The following is a 25,124-nucleotide window of genomic DNA, read 5'->3' on the forward strand; positions in this document are numbered from 1 at the left end:
AGACAGAAAGGTCTTCCTTCCATTGATTCACTCTCCAAATGGCCGCCACAGCTGGAAGTATGCTGATCTGAAGCCAGGAGCCAGGTGTTTCCTCCTGGTCTCCCATTCGGGTGCAGGGCCCAAGCACTTGGGCCATCCTCCACTGCCTTCCTGGGCCACAGCAGAGAGCTGGACTGGAAGAAGAGAAACCGGAACAGCATCTGGCACCCCAACTGAGAGTAGAACCTGAGGTGCCGGCACCACAGGTAGAGGATTAGCCAAGTGAGCCGCGGCGCTGGCCAAGAACAGTTTCTTTAAAAAAAAAAATATTTATTTATTTATTTTAAATTTATTTGAAGGGGGGGTGGACAGAGAGAGTGCTGGTTTTCACGGGCTGGATCCCAACAGCTGGGGCTGGATCAGGTTGACACCAAGGCCTGGGAATTCCATGCAGGTCGCCCATGTGGGTGGCAGGGACCCAAGTCCCGGGGCCCTCACCTGCTGCCTCCCAGGGTGCACATTGGTAGGAAGCTGGGATTGGGAGCAGAACCAGGACTCAAACCCAGGCGTCTGATGTGGGAGGCAAGTGTTCCAATCACTGTCTTTTTCTTTTTCTTTTTAAATAAATATTTATTTATTCATTTGAAAGGCAGAGTTACTCAGAGAGAGGGAGAGACATACAGATCTTCCATCCCCTAGATCATTCCCCAAATGGCCACAAAGGCCCAGGGCTGGGCCAGGCTGAAACCAGGGCCAGCAGCTTCCTCCGGGTCTCCCACACGGGTGCAGGGGCCAAAAGACTTGGGCCATCCTCCACTGCTTTCCCAGGCCATAGCAGAGAGCTGGATGGGAAGTGGAGCAGCTGGGACATGAACCGGCGCCCATATGGGATGCTGGCACTACAGGTCAGGGCTTTAACCTGCTGCGCCACAGCGCTGCCCCTCTCATGAATGCTTTGAAAGGTTCCTGGTAGGTGTGGATTTTGAAAATTTTTGCATTAATATCGAGTTCCTTCTTCTCTTTATTTGAGGAGCTGGCGGGGGGAGAGGAGAGAAGAGAGAGAGAGAGAGACTCCTGTCTGCTGGTTCACTCCCCAATGCCCACAACAGCAGGGGCTGGGCCAAGGCTGAAGCCAGGAGCCAGGAACTCCATCCAGGTCTCCCCTGAGGATGGCAGGAACCCAACCACTTGAGCCATTGCTGCTGCTTCCAGGGTATGTATTAACGAGAAGCAGGGCTCAGGGCCCAGAGCAGGGCCTGGAACTTTAGCACTCTGATATGGGGTGCCGTGCTGAACACTTGGCTCCCAAATGCATCTTTCAATTTCACTTTCCACAAGCTTTGTGAAGTACCCACAAATACACCAGTATTCCAAACAACGCATCTGCAGAATAAGCAACTATTCTAAACTCTGAAAAGTCCCAAACTCAGAGCCCTCTGGCCCCAAGCATTTGGGTAAAGGCTGCTCACCCTGGACCCCATCGAGTGGAGGAGGAGACTGAGAAGTGCTGCCACTTTCCCGAGGCCACACAGCGGGGAAGGGGCACAGCGGGGACCCCTTCTGGGCAGCCGGGCTCTGGAGCCCGTGCCCCCGGCCGCTGCCGCTCTGCGGAGTCTGCCTTGTGCACCTGCTAGCTGCACGCATCATGCTTCCTGCCATCCATCTCCCCTCGGCCCAGCACCCTCTAATCTATGCGAGAAACCAACCGCTCACTGCATTTCATCTCACCGGGAGCCTGACAGCGAGAATTTGCAGCCTTGCCAAGAGGGGAGACTGATTACAGGAGGTAAATATGAAGTCGGGAGCCTAGTACAGATGTCGGCGAGAACGAGGACCTGGAGCCTGCAGGGCGCAGGGACTCCGTGGCGGGGGAGCTCAGAGCTGTGGGAAGCATCCATTCCCTGCTGTCGGCCCCATGCTCAGCAGCCTAGAGCTGGGGCCGGCTGGGGTTCGAGGAGAAGATGGGAGAATGTGCCGGGTGGAAGTGCAGGTGGATGGGAAGGCAGGCATGTCGCCCTGTGGGAGCGAGAGAGAAGTGGGAAGAAATGGAGAAGCCAGAAAGAGATGAGAGAGAGAGCGAGAGCGAGAGAGCGAGAGAGAAATTCCATCTGCTGATTCAGTCCACAAATGGCTACAACACACAGGGCGCTGGGCCAGGCTGAAGCCAGGAGCCTGCAACTCCATCCCGGGCTCCCACATAGGTGGTAGTCTGGGGCCGTCTTCCGCTGCCTTCCCAGGTGCATTAGCAGGAAGCTGGATCTGTAACAGAGCTGCCGGGACTGGAACTGGCGTTCCGATGCGGGAGGCAATGCACTGGAAGCAGCGGCTTAACCTGCTGTGCTACAGCACTGGTCCCAGCACTTTCTCATTCTAGCCTCTGCAAGTTCAGGGCCTGGGTTAAGCACTTGTTCTGTAAGTATTTGCTGAGCACCTACTAAGTGCCAGGCACTGGGGTTGCAAAGAGCCGTGAACAGAGACAAACGTCGGTGCCTGCGTGACTCACGCAGTCTGAAGGCTCCTTGGTTCTGGCCAAATCCAGCGACTGCTTCTCAAGTCCCTGACTGTGGCTGTGTAGCTGCCCACTGACTGCAGCCTGTTTCGTCCCAGGCTACGCTCAGCTCCTGGAGAAGAGAGCAGGGCCCAGATTACCTGATCTCTGGCATGCACTCAGCCTTACATATCAGAGCCTGAGGGACCTTTGTGCTCCTAGAATGCAGATAAGTCTTTGTGGCTGCAAAAACCAGAGACCAGAGAAGCCAAGTGACTTGCTCAGGGGCACACAGCAGTAGAGGTTGGGGGAGGGGGACCTCTGCTCTTTCTCCCATCGGATGTTGTTACATATTCTGGTTTGTTCTCACTGATAATTAATTGTTCAGGACACAGACCTGAGCGAGTCCCATGGAACATCCACAAATGTCCAGTGTGGACACCGGCTACTGTGCTGGGCAGGACAAGTGTAGTCCTTGGCCACAAGACAATCACAAAACATTACAGAATGGGGCTGGCACTGGTGCAGAGCATGAAGCTTGGGATGCCAGCATCCCAACTCAGGGCACTGGTTCAAGTCCCAGCTGCTCCAATTGGGATCCAGCTCCTTGCTAATGCACCTGGGAAAGCAGCAGAAGATGGCCCAAGTGCTTGGGTCCCTACTGCTCATGTGGGAGAACAGGATGGAGTTCTTGGCTCTTAACTTCCACCTAGCCCAGACCTGGCTGTTGAGGTCATTTGGGGAATGAACCAGCAGATGGATGAACTCTCTCTCTATCTCTGTCTGTCTCTGTCTCTCTCTCTCTTCCTCTCTCTCTGTTGCTCTTTCAATAAATACTTTTTAAAAAGCATAAACTTCTTTTAAAAATGAGAGAATTACGAGCTGTTTTGGGTGCTGCAAGAGGTGAGAACAGGGGAACACTGGGTGTCCCCGAGCTCGCCGACGGCTGCGTCACCGGCTGCACGGAGTCCCCGCAGGTCCTTTACTGGAAGGACCCAGGTGCCTCAAGAGTTTATCACAGGACAAGGATTGGGAGCTGCAAACGGAAAAGGTGCAGAGGACAGAACCAGGCGCAAGCTTGCATCTGTCCCCTCCTGGTGCAGGCTGACCCAGGCTCTGCGTCCTCTTGCCTGTGACGTGTGACGTGTGACCCCACATCCCGAGTGGGCCGAGCAGGAAAGCCCCCGAGGAGAGCGTCCAGGGTCTGTCCCGCAGACGTGGCCTCCGGCACTCCATCGCCAGCCTCTCCGGACGGCAACGTGGCACAGCATGACCCAAAGCCTCTGCCACGGCCACACGGCCGGCATAGATTATGCAGCTAGGTGTGGCCCCAGACCCCTTGATGCCGCTGGTGGGTAGGATTCTTCCGTGTTACATCTTCCCTCCCTGGGGCTTTCTTTGTAATGTGCAAGTTGCACCTGCTAAGGCTGCCGAGTGAGCCCCTTCTTTCATCGCAGGAGTCTGGGGTGAGAATAGCACCGGTCAGGGTCCTCCAGACAGAGCCGAGAGGCCAGGTACATAGAGGACCGCAGGGTGCTTACTAGGGAGCTGCTTTATGTCATTGTCACAGCCGAGAGGCTTCACGACGGAAGACCCTGGCAGGCTGACGGTGCAGCTCAGTCCAAGCCTGCTGCTCTCAGAACCAGTGGTGTAGCTCATTGTTCAAGGACAGACATCCCAGAGCCCAGGTACAGGGCCCCAGCCATCAGTCCCGGAATCCAAATGCCAGAGATCCGGGGTTTCTGACGCCCACGACAGGCGACCGGCGAGTCCCAGCTCTGGAGTGGAGGCTGATGCGCCTCCTCTGTTCGTTCTTTCTGCACCCCAAGCCAGCTGGGGGTGGGTCTTGCCCACTTGGGCCTCTTGGCACCCCCGTGCTAACCTCCCCTGGGAACAGCCTTGCAGGCGTTTGCAGGCACTTGGTTGCTGGGTGTGGCCTTTGTGCAGTCAGGTCGAGGACGGGAAGGAACCATCCCCAAGTCCATGTGTGGAGATGTGGGGAAGCCGGGGCTGACCCTTCCATCTGAGTCCGTTCTCGCCTTCTCGGAGCCGTGGTTTGGGGCTCATCATTATCTGTATTTATCCCATTGGTCAGTTTGCTCACCAGCTTCTTGGCCTTTTCTGTGAAACTGGGGGCTTCTGGAGGGTAATGCGTGCATCCGCTGCTTCCTTGGTTGCCCCAGGACTTAGCGTACTTAGTACAGAGTCAAGACGGGGGTCAGGAAACTGAGGCACCACCCCAGCGTACAAAAGTGTTCATGTTTTATTTATGTATTTACTTGAAAGGCAGAGAGAGATAGAGAGAGACAGAGAGAGAATCTTCCATCATTGGTTCACTCCCTAAATGCCTGCACCAGCCTGGGTTGTGGCAAGCTGAAGCCAGGAGCCAGGAGTTCCAACTGGGTCTCCCACATGGGTGGCAGGGGCTCAGGCACTTGGGCCATCATCCACTGCCTCCCAGGTGCACTGGCAGGAAGTTGGATTGGAAGTGGAGCAGCTGCGACTTGAACTGGCGTTCCAGTAGGGGACACAGGCGTCCTAAGAGGTGGCTTCACCCGCTGTACCCTGACGCCTGCTCCCTGGGGTGCAAGATTTAAGGTGGGAAGAGAATGAATCAACCTTAGTCATAAAGGCAAGTAAGGCAAGTGCTATTTTGACACAGCTTTTAAAAGAAATCCAAATCAATGCAAAAGGCTCATGGGAAAAAAAATCATCACACTTTCAAATAAAAGACAGGGCCAATACCAGGGCTGAGTTCTCCTTTGACCTCAGCTGGGTGCTGACACTGGGATTTTGTTCGTTACGGAGTTTTGGGCGTTGGCACCGTCTAAAATGGTGCATTAAGACTATTTATTGTGAGTTCTGAGGTCTTCGGCATCATGTTGAGTTTTACACCGATGGTGAGCACCTCACCTGACTCCTCCCAGGCCCTGCCCCTGTGCTGGCCACACAGAAGGCCTCCACCAAGTGTCTGTTGCAGGCACAGAGCACCCACCTGTGAGTCGGACATGCAAATCTTTGCTTTTTCAGAGGAAACTGAGGCAAGGCTCAGGGAGGGGAAGCCACTCACCCAAGACCCAGGAGAGGCGCTGGCATTCGCTCCTCCTCAGAACGTCTTTCTGTGAAGCCTGGGCATTTATCCACTGCGTCCAGCTGCCTCCCCTCTCCCTCCCATGGAGCAGCCAGCCCCAGGGTAGAGGCCTCCCAGGGGTGTGGCCAGGAGGTGCAAATCGAGGGGTGGAGGAAGCCGATGGTGGGGAGAGTGGAGAGAAAGGTTGGAAACTGCAAGGAGCGTGACACATGTTCCAGGCGTCCGGACAGAGAAACATGATGGGAACATTGCGGGCGAGACAAAACCCCTGTCTTTCTCGCTCACTGTAAATTGTCCCCCAATCACCGGGCTGACAGAGATGGATTCCCGGGCCTCACAGCGCAATTAAGCTTTCGCGGGCATCTCCTGGGGGAAGCAGGCCGTTGGTTTGCTTGTGAATGGTTGGGGGTGATTTCCTAATGTCCCCTCCACCATCACAAAAGCTCCGTTCCAATCTCTTATCATATGTAATTCCTAATGATTTCTCTGTTATGTCCTGTTTTATTAAAGCGTCATTGAACTATACCCTATTGATTTAGATTTCACAGACAATTGAAATTTAAATTGACTCCAAATTGAATGTCTCCATGTAATCTCTGTTCTGCAATAAAGATGGATAAAATGCTTCTATTTTTGATAGCGAGTTGTACTGGAGGCACATTTTAATTTTGGGAGGGAAGGAAAAAAAAATGTGACAGAGTCTTGAGTTTCTTTGAAAAGTGGGTGATGGTTCAGAGCCCGACGAGAGGTTTTTTTTCTTTTTTTTTTTTTTCTTTTTTTTTTTTTTTTTTTTGGTTGTTGTTTCTCTCTGGGGCATGATGCTGGAGTTATGGAATTTTGCAGTCAGGGTTGGCTCACAGATGGGAGTGGAAGGTGACGGAGCCTGCTACATTAGTTCATTAGGCGACCCAACCGCCCGTCCATTTATTTGTGCAGGGGGCACAGTGTTCTAGGCATGCTGAGGACAGCCTGGGAGAAGACAGCCAGGGGAGCTCATTCCCTACCGTGAGGGGCCTCCACGCTACGTCCTTACAGGCTTGGGTGCGCGGAGCCACTATGGAAGGCAGACGTGACATCGCAGTGAGCAGCGTGGGGATGCTGTTGCCCAGTTCCTGTCCGCCCTGTGCCTGGGCTTTCACGGCGACGGCCACCCCACTGCTTCCTTTGTCTGCTCTAAGGAGGGAGGAGTGCGGATTTGAGTCCTGGGCAGGAGGAGCAGGCGAGGACAGACGGCATCAACTCATGAATTCTCTCCTCTTCCCGACGATTTGGAGAAGGGCGCGTCAGTCCAGCCTCCGTCTGTCCAGGTCAGATCCTGGCAGAACAGTTCTGAGAGCGAGCCTCTGGAAGGTTCTAGATCTCCCATGAAATGCACCTGCAGGGATCAGGAGATGTGCGTGGAATGGTGGAAAGGTGCACTTGTTTCCTCCTGCTGCTGTAACAAATCACCGCACACTTGTTGGCTTGAGACAGCACCACTGGGAGCGAATTGATGGTTCTAGAGGGTTCTGAGTCCACATCAGGCCATCCAGGGTCATCACCAGTGCCTCAGGGGAGCTGGGTTCCCACAGGAGGTCCAGGAGTGCCTGGGCATCCTTAGCTCTCAGCTTTAAGAGGCTGTGCTGATTCCTTGGCTCAGGAGCCCTTCCTCCATCCTAAAGCCAGCGGCGTGGCACCTCCAGATCCCCCAGTGTGACCCGCATTCCAGCCTCCGTGCTCTTCCTCTGGCTTTGAGCCACTTGCCCCTTTCCTGTGGTTGCATCGGGACCACCCAGATCATCCAGGGTAATCTCCCCATTCCAACAGCCTGAACCTAATCACGCCTGCAATGACTCTTTCGCCATGCAAGGCGTTTGCGGTTTCTAGGAATTAGAAGAGGGGATTCTCGGGGTGGGCATGGGGGTAGGATTCCGCCTGCCACAAAAGGATGGGAAATGTCCACACTGCAGTGACCTCGTGTTACCCATAATCCCGCCCACCATGTACTTGGCCCAGAAGAGCCTCCTGGGGTTGCTCTATGGATGGCAGGGCACTGGGGAGGTGGGAGCTGGAGCTGGAGCTTGGGGCTCTTGTACCTCCTCCCAGCTCTGTCTCAACAGGTGGGTCCATGAGGGTGCTGGGGGTGAGAGAGAAAGGAGACAGAGAGAGCAGGTACACTCAGGGAGCTGGAGGAACTCCCGTCTGCTGTGGAGTCTGAGACAGAGGCTGAGGTCAGAGGTGCCCCATGGTCACCCCCGGAGCGTCACACAGCTGATGTGCCGGATTCTTGGTGATATCTTCTGGCCTGCGTTCCTTCCCCACTGAATGGTGAGGATGGTGGGTTTGGGGGGGCAGTCCCTGCACCCAGCACGGTGCTCACCACTCCAATGAATGAGTGAATGAGGTTAGAGATGGTGGGAACAGGCTGCTTTGTACATCCACCTGCCATGGTGAGCGCCCAGCTCCTCTTGGACGGGCGGCCTACAGCTGGCCCGGGTTCTGGTCCAGGCTAGTGGAGGATCAGGTGAACACTCGGTGGCGGGGCCGGGGCCATGAAGAAAAACCACCAGGACAGAGCGTGCCTGGCTGATGGGGCCATCTCAGGAGTCCTGTATTCAGAACTCTGACAACCAAGAGTGACTGCCCCTGCCTGCCTCAGCACTTGCTGGTTATGGCTCCTGGCAGACCAGACCCTGCAGTCCACCGCTGTCTCAGCCATGATACCATGTTTCTGGGGGCGCAGACTGTGAGCGTCGCCTTGAGCTCGCATCCACGGGGGCCTCAGGCCAAGCAGAGCTGCTCACCCAGCATCCAATGCAGCCAGCTCATGCCCGAGCTAACTGGACGCTGGAGAAGATACGTCCTACCTTGCAACGGAACTGCTTGAGAGATGGGCTGGCTGTGAGCGCCCAGCACGGGGCCTGGAACACAGCAGGTGCTCAGCGGGCATCTTTGGAATGATGACTACATGGTTGCTGTGACGACTTCAGGATCCCAGAGCTGGTGACATCCCGGATTTCACTTAGTCCCAGCATGCAGTTAACAGATGGGCGAAGCTGAGGCCCGGAGAGCGACAGGGCCTTGGCCAAGGACCCACTGTCAGTGGACAGGAGGCAGTGGTCCTATTGGACAAGTACAAACAACCAGGCATCTTTCACCGGTCCATTGTATTCCAGCCGTGTTCACTGTATTCTGGCTATGTCCATTCCATTCAATTTAGCCTGCCCCAACCTGCACTCTCCACTCACTCCTCCCTCCCTGCCCCACTCCACCCCCTCTAGTCCCTTCCCGCCCCACTGCAGCCCATCCTCCCTGCTGTGGGGTGAATGTTCCCAACCAAAACACACGCTGAAATGGAATCCCCAGGCCCTCCGTTCATGGCATCAGGAGGTGACACTCTGGGGAGGTGACGGAGTCACGGGGGCTCTGCTGTCAGGCGTGGGCTGCCCCTTCACAGCTGCACAAATCCATTCACGTCCCGAGGGCATGGCCTGCTGGCTGTGTCCAGCCTTGAGTCACCTTGGGGTTGCCACGAGTCTCCCCCAGCAGCAAGACCGCCTCTGGGTGCAGCCGTGGGATCTCCAACTTCCCAGCCATCAGAAGCGTGAGCTGAGTAGAGCTGGGGTTCTTTCTAGCTGCGCAGTCCGTGCCAACAGCCCGGTCTGTGCTATCCTGTTGGTCTGTGCTATCCCATTGGTCTGTGCTATCCCGTTGGTCCGTGCTATCCCATTGGTCTGTGCTATCCACTTGTAGCAACAGAAAACGGACTACGATCCCTGCCTCTTTCTCCTCTCCCCCCTACCCCCCCATCTTTCCCTCTCTCCTACTTCCTGTGCGTCCTGCACTGTCCCCCTCACTTCCTTCCCCCACGCTCCCTGCCTTCCTGCTCCACTCCAGCTCATTCCACTCCCTCCCTCCTCTCCCAGGAATCTCATCCCACCACCACACCACACCACACATCACACCACACCACACCACACACACCACGCCACACCACACCACACATCACACCACATCACACATCACACCACAGCGCACCACACACACCACACCACACCACACACACCACGCCACACCACACACACCACGCCACACCACACCACACATCACACCACATCACACATCACACCACATCACACCACACACACCACGCCACCCCACACCCCACACCATACCACACCACACACACTACGCCACACCACACCACACCACAAATTACACCACACCACACCACACCACACAACACACCACACATCACACCACACAACACACCACACATCACACCACACCACACCACACATATTACACCACACCACACACACCACACCACACACACCACACCACACAGCACACCACACCACCCCACACCACACACACCACACCACCCCACACCCCACCCCACCCCACCCCACACCACACCACACATCACATCACACCACACACACCACACCACACCACACACACCACGCCACACCACACCCCACACCATACCACCCCACACACCACACATCACACCACCTCACATACCACACCTGTGCTCTCTTCTACCCCCTTCACTCCATCCCACGCACTGACTCCATCCCACGCATTGACTGAGGAGCAGTCAATACGCCTCCTGGGTGCAGATCCCTGACTTTCGGGGTAAGTAAGCGTTGGCTCTGATTTTGGAGACAGAGGGCGTGTTGGGTGACCAGATGTCTGCCCCACCTTCTTCAGCTTAGCCTGCTGTTGAGTGCAGGGGCAGGAGGGCCAAGTGACCGCCCACTTATTGATAGGCAGAACTTTGGTTCCCATCTGCTTATTCTTTTGGGATGTATGAGGATATGTCTATGGGGAGCTTTCCAGAAACCAGAGACTCAGGAGGGACCCAGTCTGGTGGAAGCATGTGGCTTCATCCACTGCTTCTGGTGGTGGATCTTTTGCCACCAGCCATGCACCCCACCTTTCTCTCAGCCCAGTCGTTGGCCCAGGACCTCCCAGGGCACCTGTTCCAGGCTCGAGTTTGCCCTGCCTCATCAAACACAGGATGCTTATTTGACCTGCTGCTGAGGTCCCAGAACACCCATGGCTGCTGGGACCCCAAGTCCACCCTGGGGCCCCCTCAGCTGCCTTCTCTCTGCTGCCGTCTCTTCCCCAGCCTACCCCCTAGGCTGTCTCCTGCTTGCCCTTCAGTCTCCCGGGTTTGGAACGCGGGAAGCACCTGGCAGATAATTGCCGCTTAATAAATGAATCAATCCTCATTAGGGCTTGATTGGTCATTAGCCTCATTATCCCACGAGCAGAGGGCTGGGGAAGGTTTTAGAATGCTGATGCCAAGAGAGAGACGGATGGGGGTGTGGGTACGGGCTGCGGCTTGCAGACCCGGCAGCACCCAGAGGTGTCCGGGAACAGGGGGAGCTTGCCCAGGGATCCCGAACCCTAGCTGCACATTACATACACGGGGAGGCCCGAATAACACCCAAGTCCTGGCCCCACCCAGGCCTAGAGCTGCAGACCTTTAGGGGCATTTCAGAAGCTTGGATTTTTTTTTTTTAATGTGCAACCAAGGAGGCCTGAACCTCATTTGTAATCTCTTGAGCAAAGCAAAGGGTTCAGTGTGTGGCCGCTGGAGCCTGCCTGTTCAGGGGTGCCTATTAAATTGCATTTTCTCTGAGATCGCGGGCTACTTCTGGGGAGGCATCGGTTACGGCAGGCGGCACTCTCATCGCTAGGGCCCCGTGACACCTTGCCGTGCACGGGGTCTCCCGCTACCCTCATAACCACTGCGTGGTTGCTGCCTCATTTGCAGCCTGCCCGTGAGCCTCTGGGTTTAACCTTGCTTTCAACTGAGTTTCTTCGATAGTTCCTATGGTCTAATCACACAGAAGTGTGGCTGGCTAGATTACTTGTATTTTTCTCTAGCACACACAAGCACATAGATAATGCAGGACCATTGAAACCACACCCAATGTCTTCGGTTTTGGAGCCTTTTGCCAAGCTCAGTGGCTCGGCCATGGCAAAGCACCTTGCTGATCACCGTTTGTGTCTATTCCACTCCTTGGAACATAGTATCTTTAAGGTTTCCAATTCTTTTTGTTGACATATATTGACAATAGTTAATTTGGAGTTTTAAAAGTTGTGCAGCTCCATCCACATGTGGGACATGGTTGTCTCCTCATTAAAGTCCTGTGACATTTGAAACAGCACCGGAACCAGCGCCGTGTTGCTAGGTGATGTCGTTCTAGAACCCTAGAAGTGCTGATTTTTTTCTTTTGTATTTGTTTGGGCCACAGATCAGCTTAACCCTGAAAGTCCTACTTTTACGTAGAATCCAGAATTTTTATTAGTAATTTAGAATATTAATATCTTCAGCTGGATTTAGCACATTGGAGAAATTGACAAGGACGTAAGTCAGGACAGAGGTCATAGTTCACGTACCAAAGTGTTCAAAATACTGTTATGCACAAACCCGAGAAGCATCAGCTCACTCACATGTCCATGAACATAAGCTTGATCAGTGCATATTAACATGCTTTTAAAGGTGTGTCTCGGGGCCGGCAATGTGGCGTAGTGGGTAAAGCCGCCGCCTGCAGTGCCTGCATCCCATGTGGATGCCGGTTCAAGTCCTGGCTGCTCCTCTTCTGATCCAGTTCTCTGCTATGGCCTGGGAAAGCAGTGAAAGATGGCCCAAGTCCTTGGGCCCCTGCACCCACGTGGGAGACTGGGAAAAAGCTCCTGGCTTCAGATCTGCACAGCTCCGGCCGCTGTGGCCAACTGGGGAGTGAACCAGCGGATGGAAGACTTCTCTGCCTCTCCTTCTCTCTCTGTGTAACTCTTTCAAGTAAATAAATAAATCTTAAAAATAAATACATAATCAATATGTCTCTGATAAGGTCTGAAACCTTCGGCGACTCGAATCCTAGGGGTCTCATTTCTGCATCTTTATCACACGGTGCTTGGCACAGATCAGCTCTGCAAAAATAGTCAGTGAAGTTTAAATGACTCATTAAACTGATTGGTGCTGCGTTTATAACAGAGAAGCGCTGCTGGCTAAGTGGGAAACCCCTGGTGCACTATTTCCCTGGAAGAACTGTCACATCGCTGCTGCAATAGGCTGCGGCCATGCAGGCATAGACATGAGGCAGCTGGACACAACGTGTGGGGTGCCCAGGCTGCCCGACACGCCCCAGGCAAGGTGCCCGCCGATACATTCAGTACAAAGCGACAAAAGCGGGGGCTGGGGTGGGGGCAGCGGTGACGGCGTTCCACGGGGGAGGGGGGGCGTTTGGCTGTTGTTAAGCAGCCCCCGGATGCCCGAGTGACACACGCCAGCGCTTGGGTTCCAGTCCAGGTGCTGCTGTCTATTCCAGCTCCCTGCAGGTGCACGACGCCGGAGGCGCAGCTGATCACTGTGGAGTGCCGGGGCCCTGCCACCACTGGGAGCTCCAGATAGCTTCAGCTTGGCTCAACTGCACCTCTTACCGATTTTTGGGGAAAGAACCAATGGATAGAAAATTTCTATGTCTCTCTCTCTCTACCTCTCAAATAAATAAAGTAAATTTTAAAAATTAAAAAGGATAAAAAAATCCACTTTTAGTATAATTACAATGTATCAGCATGTATATATCATGCATAATTAGTTATATGTCATGTTACAATATGCTTTTAATTATAATATATTCCTATTTTTACTTTATAATATGAATATTAAAATAGCTTGGCTTTCATATTTATATATCTTAAATATTTTATTATGGATACTAAATGTTACATATATATTATTAAATTATGTTATATATAAATTAAATACATATTTAATATATTTAATTTTACATATATTTTATAACTGCATATGCAAAATACATGTGTATACACACACATTTATACTAAGGCACACGTAATAGAACATATGGCTAGGGCTAGCACTGTGGCGTAGTGGGTAAAGCCGCCGCCTGCAGTGCCGGCATCCCAGGTGGGCGCTGGTTTGAGTCCCAGCTGCTCCTCTTCTGATCCAGCTCGCTGCTGTGGCCTGGAAAAGCAGTGGAAGATGGCCCAACTTCTTGGGCCCCTGCACCCACGTGGGAGACTGGGAAAAAGCTCCTGGCTCCTGGCTTCAGATTGGTGCAGCTCTGGCCATTGTGGCCAATTGGGGAGTGAACCAGTGGGATGGAAGACCTTTCTCTCTGTCTCTCTCTCTGCCTCTCTTTCTCTGTGTAACTCTGACTTTCAAATAAATAATAATTTTTTTTTTAAAAAAAGGACATAGGGCTGATATTGGTTACCTTGTGTGGTGAGACCAGGCAAGATTTTTCCTTCTCTCCCTATTTCGCCTTTTGCTGTATTGCAAATTTTCTCCTACAACGAGCGTGTGACTTTTCTCAAACAAGACACAAGAATACTTGCAAGTAAAACAGGCACAGTTTGGACAAGGTAGGTGGGAGTGGATCCTGGGTTGGAGGCTGGATGGACGCTGCCCACGGGAAGCAGAGGCCGATGATGGCACCAGGGTGCGCTCCCAGCCGGGGGCGCACTCCCGGGCCCAGGGCCCCTGTGTAGCTCCTGCAGGCCCGCCTCCTTCCCCCAGTTTGCCGGGTCTCTCTGGTTGCTGAGAATGATCGACAGTAATTAAAACTAAGCTAATGACCTCCTCACTCCTGACATTTCTATGGGGTTTTTGTTCACCGTTATCTACATATAGATTAAAAATTGTAATTGCACTGGCGATCGGGTTAGGGAAACCAACCACCTTCCGCCTCGTCGTTTGCCTGCGACTGACACTTTGAAATTTTATTTAATCTGAGAAAATTGAGTTGCACTCGGCACCCTGGGACTGGGGGGAAAAGGCAACAGCATTTATCCTTAGGGGCTGACGCTAGCCAAGAAAACAGTCATGCTCCCGGCAGGCACGGGTGGGGTCCCAATAACCACTGGCCAGTGCGTGCTGGGAGCTGCTGAACACAAGCAGAGGCGCCCTCACAGAGGCAGCGGGGAGTGGGAAGGGATGTCCCACTGGGACTGTACGAGGGAGATTTAGGGGGACCAAGGCCATGTCCCCGAAGAGGATGCCAGTGTCTCCTCCTAGGTCTTGGGCTGCGCGACCCAGCCGGCTCCCAGCTGCCAGCAAGGCGCCCTGCTCCAGTGGTTTCGCGTCTGTGGTTCCAGGCCCCGCAGGGCTGTGCACAGAGGGCTCCCCGTCGTCTGGCCTCTGATTTCCGCCTATCTTTCCACGAGGTCTCCTCCTGCCTTTCCCAGGGCCCACGAGGAAGTTTCCCCCTTTCCAGGAGTCTCTGCTGCTGGGAGCCCGCGCGCAGACTCTAAGAACCAGCGATTCCAGCGTGGGCTCGGAAAACCGAGGGGCTCTCCCATTCGCCAGCTGCTCCCACTCCACAGCCATTCATCTGTCCACACGGAGACCTTGAAATGGATATTCATTCTCAGTCCATGTCCCCAAGGAAGCAGGCCAGCTGTGGACCATTTTCTTTCCAATACATAATGTGGCCGTGTCACGCCCTTGCTTAATATACTTCTGTGGGGTCCCGTGACCTCACTGGGATCCGGTCCAGCTTCCTGCGGACGGCCTGAGCACTGCTTAGTGCCTCTTCTCTCCAGGCTCAGCCCCTGAGTTCACACCCATTCTCCACAATCAAGCGGCGCCGGCACACCGGGTTCTAGTCCCGGTCGGGGCGCCGGATTCTGTCCCGGTTGCCCCTCTTCCAGGCCAGCCCTCTGCTGTGGCCAGGGAGTGCAGTGGAGGATGGCCCAGGTGCTTGGGCCCTGCACCCCATGGGAGACCAGGAAAAGCACCTGGCTCCTGGCTCCTGCCATCGGATCAGCGCGGTGCGCCGGCCGCAGCGCGCCAGCCGCGGCGGCCATTGGAGGGTGAACCAACGGCAAAGGAAGACCTTTCTCTCTGTCTCTCTCTCTCACTGTCCACTCTGCCTGTCAAAAAAAAAAAAAAAAAAAAAAAAAAAGAATTCATATTCTCTCTCGCTCTCTCACTCTTTTTCTCTTTCCCTCCCTCCCTCCCTCCCTCCCTTCCTCCCTCTCTCTCTTCCTCTCTCTCTCACAGCATTCTGCTAACTCCTCCTGGGACTGCCTCCTTCCTCCCCTGCCCAGCACCTTCCCTAACTCCACCTCCACCCGCAGGTTTGCCTCCTCCCTCCACCTAATTTCCACCCATCTCTCAGCGCTCACCCTGGGCTCCCTGTCTCTAGGAAGTGTTTGCTGCCTTCCCAAGTCTTGTTTTCTGTGGCAACTCTGGTGCAACTCTGCCAGCGTCTACAATCCCACCAGCCAGTGCTGTGGCGTAGCGGGTAAAGCCACCACCTGCAGTGCCGGCATCCCAAATGGACGCCGGTTCGAGTCCCAGCTGCTCCACTTCCGATCCAGCTTTCTGCTATGGCCTGGGAAAGCAGCAGAAGATGGCCCAAGTCCTTGGGCCCCTGTGCCTGTGTGGGAGACCTGGAAGAAGCTCCTGGCTCCTGGCTTCAGATTGGCCATTTGGGGGATTGAACCAGCGGATGGAAGAGTTCTCTATTTCTCTCTCTGCCTCTGCCTGTCTGTAATTACGTCTTTCAAACAAATAAATAAATCTTTAAAAAAGAGAATGCTTTCTTGTGTACTGTAACCCATAGTCCATGCTGCAGTATTGAGTGAATGACCGAGTGAGCGAGTGAGTCTGGTGCCGAAGGCGGGAAATTCATGCCTCTGGTACCCTTGGAATAATAAATATGGAAGCCCCTCTGTATCCATGGGTTCCACATCAGAGGATTCAACCAAACACAGATTTAAAATATTTGAAAAGGCAAAAAATTGCATCTGTGGGGCCAGCGCTGTGGTGCAGTGGGCTAAACTTCCGCCTGTGGCCCCTGCATCCCATATGGGCACCAGTTTGAGTCCTGGCTGCTCCACTTCTGATGTAGCTCCCTGATAATATGCCTGGGAAAGCACTGGAAGATGGCCTAAGTGCTTGGGCCCTTGCACCCATGTGGGAGACCTGGAAGAAGCCCCTGGCTCCTGGCTTTGGATCAGTTCAGTTTTGGCTGTTGTGGCCACCTGGGGAGTGAACCAGAGGATGGAAGACCTCTCTTTCTCTCTCTGCTTCTCTCTGTCTGTAACTCTGCCTCTCAAATAAATAAAATAAATCTTTAAAAAAATTGCATCTGTACTGAACATGTATAGACTTTTCTCCTTGTCATGATTCCCTTAAGCAGTAAGATTATTTACATAGTGCTTACACTGTGTTAGCTGTTACACATGATCTAGAGATTATATATAATGTGGGTTATGTACAAAGAGTGACTTCTTTGAAAAGTTCGCAGAATTAAAAGATAAGTTTAGGGTCCAGCATTGTGGTATAGTAAGTTAAGCTGCCGTTTGTGATGGCGGCATGTCAGGTTCAAGTCCTGGCTGCTCCACTTCTGATCCAGTTTCCTGCTAATGTGCCTGGTAAGGCAGCAGAGGATGGCAAAGGGCTTGAGCCCCTGCCACGCACGTGGGAGACCCAGACGGAGTTCCAGGCTCCTGGCTTCGACCTGGCCCAGTCCTGGCTATTGTGGCCATTTGGAGAGTGAATCAGCAGATGAGAGAGAGAGAGAGAGAGAGAGAAAGAAAGAGAGAGAGAGAGGCTCTTTAATCCACTGGTTCATTCCTCAAATGGCCACAACAGCCAGGACTGGGCCAGGCTGAAGCCAGGAGCCAGGAGCTCCACTGGAGGCTCCTACATGGTGGCAGGGACCTAAGCCATTGCCTGCTGCTTCCCAGATGCCTCTGCAAGGAGTTGAATGAGAAAGGAGAGGTGTGGCTTGACCCAGGCTCTCTGATTCGGGACATGGGCGCCCCAAGTGGCAGCTTAAGAAACTGCACCACGCATCTGTCCCGTATGAACTTTGAAGCCCCCTGCACTTCTGTTTCCTAGAAGGGACTTGAGCACCCACAGATCTGGGTATCTGCAGAGGGTCCTGTGGACACAGAGGGACAACCGTACATGTAGCTGTGCTCATTTCAAGGGTATTTGTCACCTGCCTACTCTGTGCCGTGCTCCGGGGCTGCAGTGGTCAGCAAGACACTAAAACGGGGTCTGGGCCAATGTGGTGCTTACAGGGGAGACAGCCCTGAGCTGGGATCGAGGAGCCGGGGGAGGCGGCATTTTAGGCAGAAGGAGACGTGTGTGCAATGACCTTGGGGGAGGAACGGGGTGGGCAGGGCACAGTCTCGAGTCGGAGAAGCATCATGGGGGTGTGGCGCTGTGGGAATGGGCCCAGGGGGTGGGCAGCAGTGAGATCAGGGGACCCCAGCCGATTTTCCAGTGTGGACGGCAGGTCAGGTCTGCACTGCAAACACAGAGTTCTACCAGGAAGTCCCGTACGACACGCACAAGTCGCGTCCCTTTATTCTAAGAGGATCTTTCTTACGCTGGATGCGTGTTGTTTCCATCTTTCTGCCACATGCTCCCCTCTGGGTGTGCGCTGTTGAGTTCACCTCTCAGGAGGTCTTTCCTATTTGCTTCCCACAAATAGGCTCCACCTGTGGCCTGGCTTTGACCAATCACAGCATCCGAGTCCTCTGATAACCGTGATTGGTCCAAGAGGTAAGCACGCGACACAAGCAGGGCCAATCAGAGCCCTTTCATGGGATAGCTGGGTGGGCCTGCAGGAGGAAGCACCTTTTGTTTTTGCTGAAGTTTATTAATTTATATTCTTCTACTTGACAGACAGCAGACACACGCACACACACACGCACACACACACAGCTTGCTCTTCCTCCGCTGGTTCACTCCTCAGATGCCCCCAGCAGCCAGAGCTGGGCCAGTCTGAAGCCCGGAGCCTGGAACTCGATCTGAGCCTTTCACATGCACGACGGGGACCCGAGGACTTGAGCCACCACCTGCTGCATCTCAGGGTCTGCCTTCGCGGGACGCTGGATTGGAAGCAGAGGAGGCGGGACTTGACCCAGGCACTAGGATAAGGGGTGCAAGGCCAAGCGGCAGCTTTAACACCACAAGGCCCGCCCACCCACTGCGGTTTGCAGGGAGGGTGCCAGCCACAAGGAGAAGGTGGTCGGGGCGGGGGGCAGAGTGAAGCCACCATGAAGAAATGAAAGGGCGGACAGACAAAGGAGAAACACAGCCAGCCTTCCCTCTCAATGCCTGAATTACCCTGCACCCCAAATAACACCGAGAACAACGAACCCCCTCTAACCCATCCAGCCCGATTACACTGGAATCTACCACCAAAGCACAGACATGCAAGCGAGTCCCAGTCCACGCACTCCGCATCTCTCTGGGATGCCGTCTCAGCTTAGGGAGCCGGGGGCTCAGCGAATTCCCTGAGCTTATGCATGAAGGTGGCGGCAGAGCTGGCATCCGCGGACCCACGGCCCCTCCCATCAGGCGGTGGAGACGCATCAAGCTATGATTTTGAAGACGACAACTGTGGGATTTTCTAGAGCAGCCCCAGTGTCAGACACTGCGTCCCAGTGTCCCCTCAAGCCCCCGAGAGGCTCATGAACGTGAACTGATGGACATTTCTGGAGAGCTTCTGCACATCCTGAAATAATCAAGCAATCCTTTCTGGCCGCTGTGTTCGCTTCCCCTCCAAAGGCACCGCGGCTCGGCGGGAGCCCTGGGAGATGCTGAGGGATGGGCTCTCCGAGCGGGGCTCTGGGGCTCTGATATCCAGCTGCTTGATGTTTCTGTTTACATTAATGAGGAAGACAAAGAAAAGCAACAGAGCTGTATGTGGGGGCTTCGCTTGTTTATCAAGGAAGGGAACAACTTCCGGGCTGAATGGAACAATGGTTTGCAAATACTGGAAGAATATGTCCTCAGCTGTTTTCGCTACTCAAAATATAATGGCTGGGCTGGTGCCCTGGCTCACTTGGCTAATCCTCCACCTGCGGCACCAGCACCCCAGGTTCTAGTCCAAGTTGGGGTGCTGGATTCTGTCCTGGTTGCTCCTCTTCCAGGCCAGCTCTCTGCTGTGGCCAGGGAGTGCAGTGGAGGATGGCCCAAGTGCTTGGGCCCTGCACCCCATGGGAGACCAGGAGAAGCATCTGGCTCCTGGCTTCGGATAGGCGCAGCGCCAGCCGCAGCGGCCATTTTGGGGGTGAACCAACGGAAAAGGAAGACCTTTCTGTTTGTCTCTCTCTCACTGTCTAACTCTGCCTGTCAAAAATATATATAATCGCTGCTGATACATCATATTTCCTCTATCTTTTTTTTAAAGATTTATTTCTTTGAAAGTCAGAGTTACAGAGAGGCAGAGAGAGAGGTCTTCCATCCACTGGTTCACTCCCCAATTGGCCACAACAGCTGGAGCAGGGCCAATCCAAAGCCAGGAGCCAGGAGCTTCTTCCAAGTCTCCCACGTGGGTGCAGGGCCCTAAGGACTTGGGCCATCTTCTACTGCTTTCCCAGGCCACAGCAGAAAGCTGGATCAGAAGTGGAGCAGCTGGGACTCGAACTGGCGCCCATTTGGGATGCCGGCACTGCAGGTGGCGGCTTTAACCATTATGCCATAGTGCCAGCCCCCATATTTCTTTTAAAGATTTGTTTATTCGAAAGTCAGAGTGACAGAGAGAAAGGGAGAGATGAGATGAGATGAGATGAGATGAGGTGAGGTGAGGTGAGGTGAGATGAGATGAGAGAATCTTCTGTAAGCTGGTTCACTCCCCAAATGGACAGAAAGGCCTGGCCTGGGCCAAGCCCCAGCCAGGAGCTTGGAACCCTGTCCAGGTCTCCCACATGAATGCATCTTCTGCTGCGTTCCCAGGTGCACTAGCAGGGAGCTGGATTGGATGTGGAGCAGCTGGGACTCGAGCCAGCACTTGGACACTGGATGCTGGCACTGCAGGAGGCTGCTTAACCCACTTCACCACACCACCAGCCTGTATCATCTTTTAAAGTTTAATTTGCTTTAACCTTTTTTCCATCAATATTTATTTATTTATTTGAAAGCCAAATGTGTGTGTGTGTGTGTGTGTGTGTGTGAGAGAGAGAGAGAGAGAGAGAGAGAGAGAGAGAGAAAGTGAGAAAGAGAGAGATTGATTTTCCATTTGTTGGTTCACTCCTCAAATGCCTGCAACAGCTGGAGCTGGGCCAGGCTAAACCAGGAACCCAGAATCCACCACAGTCTCCCACATGTGTGGCAGGAACACAAGCATTTGAGACATCTGCTGCCTCCCAAGTGCATTAACAGGAAGCTGGATCCAGGACTTGAACCAGGCATCCCATATGGAATGCAAATGTCCCAGTGGAGGCCTGACCCACACTGGGCCATGTTTTATTTAATCTAGAAATCAACAGGACAAAAATCTGGCTGTGATCTGTAGCATTTGTCAACGTGCCCGGGGTACGGATTCCCACTTGGTTAATCATTGAACATGGACTTGGAGACACATGCAGATCCTCTTGTGTGTATTTCCACTGCACAGGTGTGCTGGCTGTCAATAACTCCAAGAGCGTAAGCAAGCCTGAAGTGGGTGCGCTTCATTAAGAGGGATGAGCTTTGAATAATTCGTGGTGTGATTTCACGACCCGTTTATGCCATTTCATTTTTAGCGACTGCAGCATTTCATAAGCAGCTCACACGATCCCTGAAAATCTAACCCGGGCTCTGATGAGCCGGGCCCAGCACACGGATGCAAACAGCCGTGTTCTCGCTTCAGAGAGGAATGGCAGCAACTTCACGCCGCCGCTGAGTGGACTTGGCTCTCCTTTCTGGAATGATCATAACTGGAGGTCCCTCCAGGAGGGTCCTTTCTGGCCAGGTCCCTCCCTCTCCCAGAACCCATGAGTTTGTAACTCTGCCCTCACTTGGGTGTCCACGGACTTGGCCCTCACCTGACTGTGAGCCCCAAGGCAGCAGGAATGTGGCCGTCCCCCTCTCCCTCATCCTGTATTTCCGGGACCTGACTGCGGTGTGGTCCACACAGAGGAGCCTAAATCCTTGCTGAGAGCACGCGGAAGCGGGTACAGCTCAATCCTCGCTTTGGAGAGTGGGGAAGAGTGGTTAGCAGAGTCGACAGTGGCCTTGTTCACCACAGCCCATAGGTGGAAGCCACCCCGTGTCCACCCCCAGAGGAAGGGCTAGGCAAAGGGCATGGCCATACCCTCCGGTACTGTTCAGATAGACAGGACGGGAGCATTGGCGGGGATGGACCCGGACGCGCTGAACAGAGTGAAATGAAGCAGTCACATAGGACAGATGTTGCCCGAGTCACCGAGAGTGCACAGGGATGGTGGCGATAGTGGCACAACCCAGAGTGTGCCCCATGCTCCTAACCTCACAGTGGTTCACGCCGGGGCCGTGTCGCGGTGCAGTGGGTTAAGGCACTGCTTGCATCGCGGCTCAGCGTGCTGGTTCCAGTCCGGCTGCCTGCAAACGAGCCTGGGAAGGCGGCAGGTGACGGCTCAAGTACTCGGGTGTCTGCTGCTCTCATGGGAGACGCAGGTCGAGTTTCTGGTTCAGTCTGGCCCCGCCCTGGCCATTGTGGCCATCTGGGGAGTGAACCAGCAGATGGAAGACCTCTCTGTTTCTACCTCTCTCTCTCTCTCTCTGTGCCTTTGCCTTTTAAATAAATACATAAATAAGATAAATCTTTCCAAATGGTCAATAAGATGGTACATTTTATGTGTATTTTATCTCAATAAATAAGTATTAGAACTTCCTTGGCTTCTCAAATTCTTTCAATGGAGTGATCACTTCTATATTAGGACAGAACAAATAATAAAGGGGGGACAGTGATGGTGGTGATGGCGATGATGATGGTGGTGATGTGGTGGTGATGATCAGTGGTAATGGTGATGATGGTGGTGATGTGGTGATGACAACAGTGGTAATGGTGGCAACAGTGACAAGGACAACATGTGCTCCTAGGACAACACAGCTTTGATGTGAAGTTTCTCATTCATGGTTCCAGTCCACTTCTGGGGTAGCTACTACCAGCTCCATCTTACATGAAGAGCGAGGTTCAGTGACTTACCCGAGGCCCCACAGCGTCACTCCAAAGTGAGCCGACTGAAGCCCAGGCTCCCAGCACCTCCTCCCCACGTCTTTATCATCTTAGGAGGGCCGGCCTGCCTGGATGGGGGCAGGTACAGGACCCTCTGGCTCATAGCTCTCTGTTCAGTTCCTTTCCAGAGTGGCCTTCCAGCCAGAGAGGCACAAATGGCCTCCCCGCCTTTGCCACCTCTCACGTTCACCGAGCTCAGCCATCAGCACTAAGACTGAGTTAGTTGTCAACCAGGAGATAGGAAGAAAGAAAAAGCCACTTCTCCCCTTTCTTGGCTCAATCCTGTGCAGTCAGTGCTGTGAACAGTAAATCCAACATCAGGACTGCACTGACCCAGGACAAGGCCAAGGAAAGGAAAAAACAAAACCAAACAAAACAACCAGATCAGACCTGGAGAACAGGCAGCCGCAGGGGCGGCAGGAGGCAGAGTGGCCCCAGGACGGCCGCTTCCGGCTTTCAGGTTTCTGCACCCCCTACCCCTCTCCCCCTCCCCGGCGGCCCCAGGGGACACGAGGCCACTGAAGAAGGACTGAGGGTTTCTGACTTCGGACTCCCGCCCCCCAGCCCCTCCAACCCTCTCACCCTGCAGGCAAGGAGGCTCCAGCAAGTACCACTTTGGGGCTGACCCCCACCCCAACGTCCTTGCATGCTCATTTTTAAGATTTCACAGCTGCGTGTGCTGGCTCCAATGTTCTGAAGCAAATTCCAGGCGTAGCTGGGCCAGGCCGCTGACCAAACTGTGGCTTCTTACGTAGGAAGGCAGGAATTCAACCAATGTGTCTGAGGCACCACTGCCCACTGTTCTCAGGCCCCGGGGAGTCAGCCGAGGGCAAGATAGACACGCATTCCCGACTTCCCAGAGATGAGTGGGGGAAGAGACCGAAGATTTTACTTGAGAGGGAGAGAAGGGGGGGGGGGAGAGGGAGGGAGGAGAGGGATGGGGGGAGAGGGAGAGAGAGAGAGAGCTCTCCCATCCACTGGTTCACTCTCGAAATGCCTGCAACAGCCAAGAGTCACGAAGTCCGTCTCCCTCATGACTCGCACCCTCACGGCGGCTTCCCAGGTCTGCACTAACAGGACGCTGGAGGCAGGAACGGAGCTGGAAGCCAAACTCAGGTCCTGTGATGGGGGATGCCCGCTTCTTAATCTGCGTCTTAACCTCTAGGCTTAACACCTGCCCCCAGATGTTGCAGCCTGGGGTGTGGGTGGGTGGGTGGGTGTGTAGCTTGGTATCGAGGGACCCTGAGACCGCTCCTTCTCCCTCTGCCCCGGGGGAGAGCCACCCACCCACCCTGCAAACTAAGGGCTCCCACACAGGGGAGCGCCACAGCCACAGCCACACCAGAGCTTCGCCAGGCGCTCCTCTCGGCTTCACAGCAGGAACTTCCCGCACCTCATCTTGTCCCAAGCCCCCAGGTACACGCCTGTGGCGTTCGCCTCCTGTGCATCCTGTTTTTCTTGAGAAATAAGCCCCGGCGCTTCGCCCAGCCCAGCGCCATGCGGAAGCCTGACTCCCATGGCCTCTTCCGCCAGGTCTCAGCCAATCAGAGCACGCCCGCCCTCAGCCTGCAGGGATTGGTGGGGCGGCAGGACACATGACCTGACCTAGCCAATGAGAGCCACTTCCGGGCTTTGGGTCCCGGCGGGAGATGGCGGCAGCCGTCAGCGTGGCCTGGGGTGTGCCGCAGTAAGAAGCTGCAGCGAGATACGATGGCCTGATCTCTCTCGCTCCGTGGCTGCTGCAGGTGGGCAGGGGGCTCAAGTGCGTCCTCTCTCCCTTGTTCCAGGACATGGGCTAATGGGCAGACTCTGGAGTGTCAGCCGGCGGCCTGGCTTCCAACCCTGACTTGACGCCCCCAAGCCATGGGCCTTCCAGGTGGGCTTCCTCCTCCTCGCCCTCTTGGCATTGAAGGAGCAGGTGATAGGGGCTGTCCCGGGTGTCCCCTAGCGAAGGCCCGAGCTCCCAGCAGGTGCATTCCCAGTACCACCACCAGGCACCGTGCATGGTGCCCAGCCCAACGCCCAGCACCGAGTGGGCGCTATCCTTGCCGGGTCCGTCCTTCAACTCCAGGAAATGACCCCCCCCAAACTCCCCAGGTACCTGCCCCCTGCTCAGCACCCCCTCCGCGGCTGCGCCCTGGTGGTTTGCAGCTGGGACGTGCCGCCCTGATGCTGTTGGCTGAAATAGGTGGGGTGGAGCCAGGGGCCCTGGAAGGGGCGGCCCAGGGCTGTGCCTCCCCGTGGGGGTCAGCAGGGGTCAGTGCGCAGCGACTTGGCTTCGGCAGTTCCTCCCAGGGCCCCAGACAAAGAGGGAAGTCGTTGGCAGTGCGGTTTCCTTGGCAACTCTTTGTGCAGGAGAGTGGGAGAGAGGGGGGAGGGAGGCGGCCGGGGAAGGGGCCGGCTGCAGGGGAGGAGCGGGAGGGGAATCCGCCTTGCCAAGGCTTTCTGGAAAGAGCAGGGGGAGAGGTGTCTTCCAGACGCAGGACGGAGCCTGCTCTGCGTGGGGGCGATCCCGCCTCCCCTCCTGGTCCCGCCCTTCTCCCGCCTTGCTGTGTGCCCTTGTGCAAGTCGCTCTCCCTCTCTGAGTCTCGACTGC

Source organism: Oryctolagus cuniculus, chromosome 21, assembly GCF_964237555.1.
Source record: "Oryctolagus cuniculus chromosome 21, mOryCun1.1, whole genome shotgun sequence".
NCBI lineage: Eukaryota > Metazoa > Chordata > Mammalia > Lagomorpha > Leporidae > Oryctolagus > Oryctolagus cuniculus.